Here is a 13,866-nt window from a genome sequence, read left to right as displayed (position 1 = left end):
AACCATGTGTGTAGTTCTGTGAATGGCGCCATTTGACCATACTAGAAGCACTAGAAAAAAATGTAAGCAAAATAACATGGAAGGATAGTCTTTTTTTTTTTTTAGATGAGAAAGTTATACTTCCCAGCGGGGCATATAAACATATTTGACACATGTTAAAACTAAGTTTTAAATAACTTTTTAAAAGGGATTTTGTCTTCTGAGTTTACATATGGTCGGGATGTTACTACAACCCCCATTCGCACCAAATGACAACAAGTGTGTGGCCAAGACTCATATTCATCGCTTATATTTTTGAGAAATGGTTATTTGGTATTTAAGTTTTTATTAAATATGCATCCTTTATTTTTAGCTGAAAGGGTTTGTGTTTGTTCTAGGGGGAAAAAATCACAAAAGGGATGAGGATGAAGGGATGGTTCTTTTGGTAAGTCACTGGCCATGCATGCAGACTTGAGTTTGCATCTCCATCATATCTATAGGTAGTGGGTGTGGTGGCATGTCTATAAACCCAGAACTTTGAAAGATGAGAGGGTGGAATCCCTAGAGTCCAGTGAGGGATTCTGTCCAAATAAATAAATAAATAAAGTAGAGAATGAGAGATGAAGATACCCAGCGTTGACTTCTAGCCTCCATAAATATGCACACATGAACATGAACACACATACGCACACCCACTCACAAAGCTAAAACAAGGAGGGGGAACATCCATCATTTACATAAATAAATATAGCCACCTTTGTTGTGTGCACCTTGGTTCCAGCTTCCCCTCTCTACCAACCCTGGCGGCTGTTCAAGCCCTGCGTCATGCCCTGTAAATCTCTGTTGTAACACTTACTCCCTTTATTGGTTCTGTTCCTCTAGAGAACTCTGACCTTGGACAATGAAACAGACTATCCTCCAAGCCCTCCAGAAACAACCAATTGGGCAGACATCCTGTCTAAGCTCAGGAAGTCTGAAGGGACACATTGCTACAGCTTTAAGCTCCCCCACTCTATGATGCTTGTTATGGCAACTGTGGGACACCAGTGTGTGGCTCTCTCCTTAGGGGAGCCCTCACAAGTCCTCAAATCTGGTTCTGACTTACATTGTAGACAGCCATATCTCTCTGGCTTGGCAACTTGATTCGTGCAATTTTTTTTTTAATCCTTAGACTCTCCTGGAACTGACCTGACATAGAAGCAATTTTGACATCTTTGTTGGCAACACAAATAACTTTGGTACCCACAAAGTGAGGCTAAGAGGATACAGATAGTTACGGCTGTCCTGGGGACAGTTTAACTTTTGATACATCAGACCTTCTATGTGGGCTGTTGTACCCCTCTCCCAGATCCCACTTTTCCTTGAGAAATGAATGGATGAACAGCTTCATCAGATGTCCATGATTGTATAAAAATGCCTAGCAACGTGTGCTTTCTGATCATCCCCAAATTCCTTTCTCTGCTTTAGACACCCTGATTGTTCCTCCAAAGCATGCCTCACAGAGGCCAGAAACTGAGGGAGAACATTCTGGAGGCCTAAGAAGCATGAAGGGGAATGTGGCATGATGCCCAGCAGGTAACAGTTTAACACTGAACTTGAACCTTAGGCACCATTCCTAAGACACCTGGGACTTATTCCCTCCAGCCAGTTTTCTCTTTGTGTTGTTCAGCCACTGTCTAGTGCTCCCTTCTCTCCATTCCTTAATGATACACGAGCACATTCACTGGCCTTCTGAAATCTCATCATTTGTCCTTGGACATGCTATTTAACCTTTATGTGTAGCAGGTTCCTCACTTGGAAAATAAGTATGATAGTATTAAGCCATAAAGCAGAATGAAGTCTAAAAGAAAAGGAATGAAGCAGCAGCACTTCTTATACTCTCCATAGGCTCCAGAAACATTAAGCTAAAATGAGAGACATCACATGCAGAAGGTCGCATGCCAGACACGTTCATCTAGATGGAGAAATAGGAAGCAGCTTGGAGTGTACCAAAGGAGACAAGGACAGGAAGCAAGAGGGATTTCTTAGTGCGTCAATAGGTTAGATTATGTTCCCCCAGAAAAAGGTAAAAATTGTAGATCCAAACAGCTGAAAGTGGAACCTCTATAGGTAGCCAAAGATGGTCCTCCAATCCAGTGCAACTGGCATCCCTTTAAGAAGCAGGAATTTGGACACAGATGGACATAGGGATGGCAGTATGTTGGAACTATACTGAGTGTCATTGACTTGTCACTTCTAAGTGGCTAAATGGTTAAATGTAATACAGATTTTACCTCAATAAATGTGTGTGTGCTCACCTGCATGTTCATGCATGTGCATACAGGTATGCGTGCACACGCTCACACACACACACACACACACACACACACACACACACACACACACTAACATGTACCATAGTGAGGTGCTGAGAGCTTTCAGTGGTTCACCCCACAAGAACTTAGACACAGACCTTGGAGTGCACAAACCACGTGGTGAGTACTGTAATATTTTCTAGTCTTCCTGCAAACTTTCCACCTTTAGACATCAAATAAAGAACAGGCAACTGTTCCTCAAAGCTGTGTTCCTTTTATGTAGTAACTTATAGCTCTCTCCTGCTAATCTAAGCCATTGAAGATAACTATAGAACATTCCACATCAACTCATCCGTCCAGGAGTTTCCCATGGAGAAGATAAATTCTAGCCCCTTTCCCCACCCCACCCCTGGCCACCCTGTCACCAAGTATTCAAAACATCATAATGGGCCAAATTTGTAAAAACTTCAGTTATTCCCATCTCAGCCTGTAGAAAATCCACCTGCAAGACTGAGCCCACTTTACTACCAGCAACAGACAAGCCATTGTCTTTCTTCCAGTTGCCCAAGTGGAATTCCAATCCCTGACCTGAGGCACCAGGTTCCAACCACAGATCCACTGTCCTCCGTTGAGTTTATGCCATGTGCTGGGACACCCAGGTGGATGGGTGGGCAATGTATTCAAATAACTAGAGACCCAGAAAAACTAAAGAGGGTTTTTTTTTAAACCCACAGAAAAATTACCGACTCGCCTTAAAGGGGTCTTGCTTTCCCTGTTCCACCTCCTGGAAGGACACGATGGAGCATAGAAAGCTTTGCTCCCTAAGAGCCAGCCTTTGAGAGACTCAGCGTTTTGTGAAATAGGAAACTGATCACGGGAGGGAAGGGAACAGGGAAGAATTGTGCAAGGGAGCTAGAGCAATGGAAGGTAAAATTCAAGGAGACACGTTAGTCTGCAATAGTCCATTTGAATCAAGCATGCCATAGATTTGGGGCCACCGTTTTTGATACTATATGCCTCGAATTACGTCTTACAGAACCGCAGCTAATGTGGTACAGCGCATGTCGACATGGTGTGTCTTTGTGAAGGTCCTCTTCTCTGGTTATTAATATTTTATTGTTTGTATGCTGGGCACCACCGGAGAGCATGTGGGGGAAGTGAGCACCGGCTCTCAGCCAGGCAGGCATCTGGCCAGAAGCTCCAAGCGCTGGCTCCAGCCACCCCATCTCACACCAGATACGTATTCATGTCTGAGTTGTTTTCTTCTCCGCCCACATTCCCTCTGGAGTCTCCATGTTACTCCCTATCCATATAGGAACCAGTTAGCCCCACAGTCAAACACTACCTGAGGAGCAATAGAAAATACTGTTTTCCAAGCAATAGCGAAAGTTTGAGAACTATATGGAATATGAGATTCTCACCACATAAGCAGACTGCTGGGAAAAGAGTTCTCCTTACTTTCATCTGTCATCACTATGACAAAAATTGAGGCTGCATTTATAAAGAAATATATGCATGTACATATATGCATATAATATATATATATATATATATATATATATATATATATATATATATATATATATGGTCTAAGCTAAGCCATTCGAGAGAAATCAATGAGTCAAACTAACAATGATGGTAAAAAGTAACAATTAAATTAAGTGTAACCAGCACTCCCAGGGCACACAGGCAAAGCCTTGCACTGAATAGTTTCTCTAATGTATCTGTTTTAATCCTTCCAGCTGCCCAATAGGATAAATGTCATTATCCCCACTTTGCAGATGATGTAACTGAAGTCTCAGGGAACATCGCCAAGCTCATGGGCTGTTAAGCGGAGCCAACAGCTAGCCCACTGATTTAGGTTCATCTGATTCCAAACCCATGCTGCTGATTATAGAGTTGTCTGCCCAAAAGCAGGTTTTCCCATACCTACTAGTCATTTTCCCTCAATGAATTCATATTCTTTTTGTTACAGGAGGTGATTTTGTTACGGTGTCCATTGCTGTCTTCTGCTGTGACCAGTTCTGCTGTGCTGACATGAACAGAGGCCTCTTTGATAAAGGAGGTAGGTAAGTGTACTTCCTGGCTGGGATTTCAAAGAAAAGCCCAAGAGTTATAAACAAGTGAATATAGTTATTGCAAAGACAAATAATAAAAATGGAGAACCTCTGAATGTATTGGAAGGGAAATCTGGGTGCCCTGCAGTCAAGATGTAATTGCTAAAGAAAGGAAAACAGGCTTGAAAGGAGTGGAGAAACCCAGCCCACAACTCTGAAATCTAAAATGAAGGCAGAGACAAGAAAAGGATCCTCTTAGATAATTAAAACTAGGGTCTTCCAAGATATGAAGTTAGACACCTGAAAATTATATATTTTTAATTTCTAATTCTTATACTGGAGTGCCATAGGCTAGAGAGCCTCCCAGGTATTAATGAAAAGACTGCAGCAGGGGGCCCTAAAAATCACTGCAGCATGCTAGCGCTAACAATGTGAGCCCAGAAAACCCAGAGGAAAACTGGCCTAGTAAATTTCCTTGATTGGTTGATTTTTTTAAATTGTTCTCAAACTGACACTGCTTCCCTCCTCTGCCATGTCTGTATGTCTGTGCATGTCAGTCTGTCAACATGTCTGTGCTTGTCTGTGTGTCTCTGTGTATGGCAGGGTGGGGTATGGGGTGATTCTAAGAATATTTTCCGGACAGGAGTCTCTGTCTTTGAAAGGTACCTTATTATTCTTTGATCTGACATCACCCTAAAGTTGAGCTGAAGTCTAATGACTTCCCACACTTAGCAAGACTAGAGCAATTCCGGTACTTAAACCAAAATGGATGTGCAGCCGGAGACAGATGGGCCCACTTGTGCTTTGGGCAGCCTGGTACACCCACTTCTAAACCTGCAAAGAGCCAGGCTGTGAAAGAGCTAGGGTGGAAAAGGCCAGCACTGCCTAAATCCTGCTTCCTGCTTCTGTCTTCTCCTCAGGCAGAACACAGGCTTTCTTCCAAACCTCTCCCCATGTCTAAGCCTGCTCGGCCCCTGCCGGTGGGATATAAATTAATCTCAACTCTTTAGACAGCATTTTGGCTATGTGCATCAAAAATATCAATAATATCCTCTTCTGCAAACCACACAGAAATATAATATGCACAAAAGATTTATAGCTGAAAATGTTAATTACAGAATCATTTAAAACTGGAAGGAAAAACAGAGTGTCCAATTACGGGAGGATGTTTGGGTAAATAATAACCCATCCATTTATATAAGGATATTTTTGTCATTAAAATGATTATGATATGCTAAAAGTAAAAAGGAGCTAAGAATTCATTTACAGTAAAAATTCCACCACAGAAATACCACCCACAGGATGAAAAATGCCAAATATATTTATTTCTACATAGCTAAATTCTGTTTATATGTAGGACAATAAAGGAGACATTTCTTTCTTAGGTATATTTCCCTTTAGCATATCCAACTTTTATATGATGGATGCTAGTGTTCTTCAGGCACATAGAGTCATAGAAGTGTCAGGTGGGAAGACCCAGGTCACATCCCAGATAGTCCACAGCCACAACTGAGGGTCCTTCTCCAATGGCATGGAGGTCATTTTGTTGATGAAAAGAGTCACTATTAGGAAGGCACTGACAAGCAGTAAATGCTTGGTAAACGTTGCCCTTTATTATCAAACATTTATTAAGCATCTATCACATGCAAATATTTAATAACATTTAATACAGACAAAGGCTCCTCATTTTTAAAGAGGGAAAATAGATCTCTAAATAGATACTGACACTTCTAAGAGCTAAGCTCTGCAGCAAGGGGTGAACGCTGTGAGAGCGGGAACGGAAGCCCCCAGGCATGTCGACACACGAATTTTCACATGCACTGTCCACCGTCACTCATATGAGAATCCCTCCAACAGCTTAAGATCCAAATGTCATGTAATGTTTATATCTTTAGAGTGACTTGAGAGAAAGCAAATATCCACCCCAAACTGTCCCCAAAGTCAGAATGTGACAGAAGCCCATCCTCTCAAGGCTGTAGAGTATTTTGATGTCCGCACATGGCTGGAATCTACACCATCCACTTCATCCTCACAGGACACCTGTGGTGAGCTGGTCACAGTTACTCAGTGAGATGGAACAAAGCCAAGACATATGGCCAGATATGTTGAGAGGCAATTTAGAGTCACACCAGAGATGCTTGCTGAAAGGGCCTCCCATCAAAAGTCCTCACGTGATACAGCTTGGACTTTGGATTTTCCTGCAAAGACCCATGCGTGACGGTTTGGTCTGTGCCATGCCAGCCTATGATATAGTTATGAAATGGTGGAACTTTTAAGACATGGGACCTAGTGGAGCTAATTCAACCATTGGGAACATGTAGTTGAAGGAGATATTGGTACTGCAGCCCCTTCCTGTCTCTCCCTTTGGTTGCTAGTGGCAATAAGGTGTTGACTGTTGCCAGTTATGTGCTCCTGACTAGAGGCACTGCCTCACCATAGGCCCAAAGGCAGTAAGGCCAGGCAGCCACGCACTGGAACATTCAAGCCCGTATGCCAGAGCAAACCTTTCTCCCTCGAAATCTTAGTGTCTTGGGGATTTGTTCATGGTAATGGAAAACTATCTGACACATCATGCTTACATTTATTCTATAATCTTCACTACACCTGTCATGACACAGATACATTGTTAGAAAGCTTCTGTAGTGTCACTCCATCCAGTGATATAATCTTATGGGGACCACTGTCATATATGCAGGTCATTTCATGTGACATATGACTACATATGGGGGAGGGAAAGGTTATAGAAGGCAGAGGAAGGAGTAAGAGAAGAAGATTAAGAAGGAGATTTTGAGTCAGCCTAACAGGATGATCTACACAATAAACTTAGGATCAGAAACAATTTCTCTATAATCATCTGTATTTAATAAGTGAATTTCCCACTCGCAGTAGAGGCAAAAAGCTGTTGACACATGAATAATCACACAGACGACTGGGAAAGGACAAAAATGAAACCCAGAAAGAAGCCATTTGAGCAACCTGCTCTCAAGACCTCATACATTTAAACAAGAAGCAAGGAGTAGACACAGACCTTCTTGTTGACCTCAAGGCTCAGTGATCATGTACCTTTCCAAGCTTGCTAACTCTCCTTTACATCTGACAAGCATTGATTAATTTATTAGCCATCCACGAGTCAGGATTCTGATTCTTACTGGGAAACAGCAATGTGGTCTGAAGACAACAACCGTGAACTTGGAGTCAGTTGCCTGGCGTTGAACTTGACTCAGCTATTGGTTAGTTGTAGGACTTACTGAGGAGCTTGAACGTCTCTTAGCATTAGCTGCTCCCTTTAACAACATTGACACACTGATGGCTACCTCTTCAGATTGCTGAGAAATTAAATGCAACACATGATCTCTCTTGAAACACCCAGTAAAATGGTGAGGTTCATAAATATGATAGCCTTCTGAATAAAAGAATGGATTTTTTTTTTGAGATGTCAACTACATCACCTCGGACTAAGCAAGTGCCAAGCATACTGACTACTTGGCAATGATGCCAGTCACCTGGACCATTGCGGAAGTCACTGACTGAGGTGGCTAACTTGTACTGACAGCTTGACTGAACTTGTAATCAGTCACCTAGAAGAGACAACTCTGCACATGTTCAGAAAAAGATCTGGCTGGGAAAGAAAGACCCACCCTGGATGTGGATGGCACCAACCCAGGTATTTTACTGAGTAAAAAGGCACAAAGAGAGAAGTAAGTCTATTGAAAGCCAGTATCGATATATCTTTCTCTGATACCACCTTCGTTGATGTAAGTAGGCAGCCTCCTGCCACCATGCCTTCCCTGTCAGGATGGACCAACTCTCAGACCGTGTAAAATAAGCCCTTCTTCCCTTGAGTTGCAGCGTGCCAGGTTCTTTCTTGCTCACAACGGTGAGAACAACGGATAGACCAGTAGACGTATTTCCCAATGAAATTGGAACCACTATAAAAGGAAGATTTTTCTTTTTATGCATCTCACATGGCTTTCATCCAATTGGGTGGATTAATCTACAGTTTTGAACATCTAGGTTAATAATATACATCGTTGACATAAAAAAAATGGAGAACCGCTGTAGAATTAAACAAATCTCTCCTGGGCCCTACATCTTGGTGTAGAATCTGTGATGCTATGTATGGCTCTTGTCCACGCATTCTTCTGTTGCCAAAAAGGGCCTTCCTCATACAATGACAGCAAAGCAGACGCTTAGCAACTTCCCCAACCATAACTGGACGCAGTGATTGTCATGAGTGATGAAATATGATTAGCAAATTACAGCTCCGATGTTTTATTTTAAGGGCACATAAAGAAAATGAATGGATTGAGCTGTTTTGCATTTTTTCAGTTGAATCATTTAAAAACAAGTGGGTAATGGAGGAGGCAAGAATGACGGCTGGAAGAAAAGGCACAAATAGCGTGCCACTTCACGTCCTACCAGCATAATTCATCCTCGCTTCCCGTCCCAAACTGTTGTATGGTGCTGTTGCTGTACATGGTGAAACAGCTGCCATTTAATTCTGGCATCTTTATTTTAGTGCTGTATAAATTGGCCTGGAATTTTTATTTTATTTTATTTCATATAAAAATGCAAAGAGAAAAAAATTAAATGGGAGTCTCTTCATAGCTTCCCATGGTGTTGTCATTACTAGTGAGGTCACCCACAGCACTTGAGTAAAGGACACAACTCATGTTGTGTGGAGGGGGGGCGTGTTTCCTGTCTTAACGCCACATCTACTTTACAATAAATTGCATTATGGCAAAGCCCAGGGTTTGGGAAATCCTGTTAGGATCTTCACCACTTTCAAATACCTCAGACAGGAAACGGCATTGCTGCCTTTTGTGTCTGTCTTCAAATCCCAGACTTACAACCCTTTACACCTCTCCCACAGAGTTGGCAGCGAAGCAGAAATTCCGTAAGCCCCTTATTCCTCATTGATACCATTATAAAATTAGAGGCGCATTCCTTTGGAAATGAATTTGGCAACTGAAATGCGACTGCTGAAGCACAGTTAAGAATATAGTCTGTTTGTAATTTGAGGACTTGGAAGGCTAAGGCAGAGAGACTGCCGTGAGTTCAAGGCCAACCTGCACCACACAGTGAGTTTCAGGTCAGCCTGAGCTACAGCGAGAGGCCTCGGCTCCAAAAACAATGAGAGAGTCAGGACTGTCAGAGGAAGAGAAGGAAGGAGGTAAGGAGGTTGGGAGGGATGGAAGAAAGGATGAAGGGAGAAAAGAAGGGAGGGACAAGGGGAGGGAGAGAGGGAGGAAAGGGGGGAGCTGTAAGTACAGATTTCAAACAGTACAGTCAAAATGACTGTAAAGAAGAGAGACTTAGGCGTGACTTCAAGCTCTACTGTATACTAAACCCAAGATTTGGGGTAAGTCATTTATCTTTACAGAAGTAAAGTGGATTAAAAAGTATTACTTTATGGCACAAGTAGATTAAAGGGCATGGTAATATCTGGTACATAATATTATGATTATAACATGGGTTCAACAGTAGTATTACTCAAGTTGAATGCCTGGCTAAAATTGAATTATTAGGCAGGGTTTGAAAGCTGTAGCAAGAGGTCATGTAGCTGTATTGACTAAAACAGCTGCTTCTTCTTCTTCTTCTTCTTCTTCTTCTTCTTCTTCTTCTTCTTCTTCTTCTTCTTCTTCTTCTTCTTCATCTTCTTCTTCTTCTTCTTCTGAATGTTTTTAAATGTGAGTCTTACACTGATCAGACTTGTTAGTCATCTTTGCCTGGTGGCTCAGTGAACACATATCTTGCTGTGCAGATATGAGGACTGCATTTGGATTGCCAGAGCCCACATAAAATGGGGCACAGTAGTGCACATCTACGACTGCAGCCGGCCTGTGGGGAAATAAGAGGTGGAGACAGGAGAGCTTCTAGGGGTTCAGGAGCTCCTACCCTGAACCCACAAGTGTACCCACAAGTGAACAACAAGAAACCTTGTCTCTAACAAAGATAGAAGGCAAAGACTGATATCTAAGGTTGTCTTTTGACCTCCATGTGAGCACCATGATACATGAGCATCTGTACACAGACACACACACACACACACACACACACACACACACACACACACACAGAGATACACACACACACACACACACACTCATATGCAACATACACACCACACACGCACATATACACACACTCATAAGCAACATATACACCACACACGTACGTACACACACAGAGACATACACACATATCACATATGTATAAAGACATTAAAAGTTAAATTAAAACCCTTATTGGTGGTGGTGCATACCTATAATGTTAGCACTTGGGAGACAGAGGCAGGAAGATCAGAAATTCGAGGCCAGCCTGAGTTATCTGAGACCAATGTTTCAAAAAACACAACAGAATTCTTAGTGACTTTTCAAATTACACTTATAAAGCAAGACTGTATAATGTAAACACTTCAGAAAAACCATAATATAAATAACAAGTTATGTGTAACTACCAAACCCATTGTTTCTGAGTCCTGATTGAAACCATGTCCAGTTAGGTTGACCATCTCCCTGTTCTGTCTGAAATGGGATCACTGATGTCTGTCATGCTGGGGCTATTTTTTCAATAGCTCCCTTTCACTTTCAAATGGTTCCTGGACACAAAACAGATTATGTGGGCCTTTGACCTATAATATACCTCCAAAAGAGAGGTTACTTATCATCCATGGTGGGTTTAAGTATTATCTGTTTCTTTTCCCACAATTCATTCTAATTTTTCCTCTTATAAACTGAGTTTTTGTAGACCCAAGATTCCAACGTGTGTTAATTTTCTGATTTGAAATTAGGCAATGTAATTCTGTTTTCACTTCCTTTGCATTTCCAAGGAGGTGTGCTTGGAAATAAAACAGAAATATAGTGATGGTGAATAAAAACCTTTTACAAGTCCCAGGCAAAAGGTAATTTTCTGAGTTCTGCTCTGTGAATCTCAGCCACGAGAACACAGATGCTGAAGGAGATTCTGCTTAAACAACTGGAGTGTGCTTAAAACAAACAAACAAAAAAAAAAACCTTTGGAATTCAAGATCACTTACTTGGATAACACATAAATTGTTTGAAAAGGCATTTCTTTATGACAATAAAAATAAATACTTAAAATAAGACGTTAAAGCTACATGTTTAAGATATAGGACTGTAAGAGGGTTGTAAAAGAAAAATAAACAATATATACAGTCCAATTAGACTCTCTGCATGAGCTTAAAAGTTATCTCAGTTACTTCACATTTCTGTAATCCAAGTTACTCTTTAGATCATAAAAGCTATGAAGACATCAGGGGAAAACTCTTGTCGATTAGGCCTCTAATCCTCATCCAGCATTTGTCTCCCTTGCAACCCGGGCATGTCCCCAGTTCACCTTGCAGCAGGCAGGCTCAATCAGGTCCTAGCGTAGTGCCCAGAAGGCTGAGAAGGAAAGGGAAAACACTGGGTCCTTAAGACACTTTGCACCCACACTCTCATGCCACCTGTTCCCCACATAAGAGTCTAAACAACTGAAGCTGCCATGTTGTAATCACCAGAGGAAGTCTCAGAGCCTGGCAGAGCCTCAGTTTTGCTAACTCCGGACAGCCAAACCAGCACTAACAGCTGCCTCCCTTCAGACTGCTACGAAAAAAATAAACCCTTATTTGTTTAAGCTACTGTGAGCTCGATTTTCTGCTCCTTAGGGCCAAATGCATTTCAAACCAAGACAAGAGCTTAGCAGGGCCTGGTTTCTCCAAGACGTTAGCAGCTAAACAGGAGAAGCGAAAGCCAGAGGCGGAAGACCCTTCATCCCACTGAGTCATAGACGGAAGTAGAGGTACTCTGCAAAGTAGATTCCAGAACACACAGGAAGAAGCACATAGTACAGGAGCTAGGCGCCAGCTAAAGTTGATAATTAAGTAGAACATCTCTGAGATATGCCTACCTTATTTTTAAATGATGTTTTGTATCTTTCTGAGAGGTGATAAGGTTTCTGTACGGCAATAAAACAAGTAACAGCCCCTCCTGGACCACCAGCCTCCCTACTCAGGTCCCTGATGTTTGGTATTTGATACCAAATACCAGGATGTTTGAGTCCCACTGTGAACCCAAGATTGTGAGCTGTAAACACCTGTTTCTTGTTTGGTGTGGCTCAGCCCTAACACACACACCTTTAATCCAAGAGCTTTTTGTATATAGGATTTAATAAAGTCAACGCTAGGTCAAGAGGCAGAGCAACAAACCAGCTGACAAGGATTAAGTAGTAAGGAAGGGCTTTGAGGGGAGGGTATTTAAGACAGCATGGAGGAGGAGAAGGAGCTCTTTGGCTTTTTGGCTTTCAGCTCTTACCTCTTTCCTCCTGAGCTGTTAGGTGAGCTAGTAGGCATTTTTCTTCTGAGCCATCAGCTGAGCTAGCAAGCTTTCGGCTTTCTGATTTTGTCTTTTTCCTCTGGAACATGAGCTGAGTAAAAAGGTCAGCTGGGTGCTTTCTCTGCCTCTCTGAGCTACCAAGTTTTCACCTCAATATCTAGCGTCTGAGTCATCATGGGTAAAATCAAACGATTTGGGATTTTACTGTTTTAAAAGCAACAGGTCCCTCCTGGATTGTCAGCCTCCCTACTCTACCCCAAGTTGGGCCCCACTATTTTAAAGAAAACAATCATAGAACATCAGGCAAAGCTACAATTCAAACATGAATGTCAAACATATTCCGGATGTAATTTTGAAATGATCGACCCCATTCCAGAGTGATCTGTTCTCAAACACAGGTTCTGGTGTGGGTATACCTGCTTGCCAGTCCCAGTTGGGCCTCTACCAACCCTTTGTAACTGCTCCTGAGCCTCTGGGCTCATCTGTAGACTATGGAGAACAGAGAACCCCCAAATAGAATGATTGAAAATAGTAACTGAAGTGTGTATCATCTCCAGTTGTGAATGGCTTATGTTTAAAACAGAGCAGAGAACAGTAAGAGCCCAATAAATACTATACCTTATTATGGGTGTTTAAAAGCCAGCCCCACCTTACACATAAATATTCATATAGTGTGTAAGTAGCAGTGTTTGTGTTTAAAAATTTTTGTGTATAAGCATCTTATTTATTTATATTCTCAAGTAAAATAAAGAATGGTGTTTCAAATTCATCACCCCAAATATAAACACAAAGATGTCCTCAGGGAATAAATTGCCTTTACTATCTTTTGCATCTACCTAAATTTTTGGGGAGGAAGGGGAGCTGGAGAGATGGCTCAGTAACTAAGGGCACTGACTGCTCTTGCAGAGGGCCTGGGTTTGAGTCCCAGCACTCTTGGTGAGTCACAACCATCTGTAACTACAGTATAGGATCCAGTGCCCTCTCTTGGCCTCTGCGGGCACTATGCATGCACATGTTTGCCCATATATGCATTCAGACAAAACATTCATACATGCAAAAATAAATCTTTTTAATACATGATTACATTTTATTTATTGTGCAGCTGTGTGTGCCCATGCACAGACTTGAGCATACATATGTGTACCACAGCTCACAGGTGCCAATCAGAGAACAACTTTCAGGAGTGGCTCTCACCTTCTA

The 13,866-nt window shown here is 41.9% G+C and overlaps 1 long non-coding RNA gene across 1 annotated transcript; it reads left to right on the top strand.

The window, feature by feature from the left end:
- The first annotated feature begins 388 nt into the window (after window positions 1–388).
- Window positions 389–4,337, top strand: LOC311605398. The gene is made up of 3 exons (XR_014781926.1): window positions 389–424; window positions 1,447–1,554; window positions 4,249–4,337. It is a non-coding gene; the product is annotated as an uncharacterized lncRNA (long non-coding RNA).
- The last annotated feature ends 9,529 nt before the right edge of the window (window positions 4,338–13,866 follow it).

This window comes from Acomys minous, assembly GCF_964271855.1.
Source record: "Acomys minous genome assembly, chromosome: 9".
NCBI classification, from domain to species: domain Eukaryota; kingdom Metazoa; phylum Chordata; class Mammalia; order Rodentia; family Muridae; genus Acomys; species Acomys minous.
The sequence above is the reverse complement of the archived record's forward strand: the minus strand, read 5'-3'. Positions and strand labels throughout refer to the sequence as shown.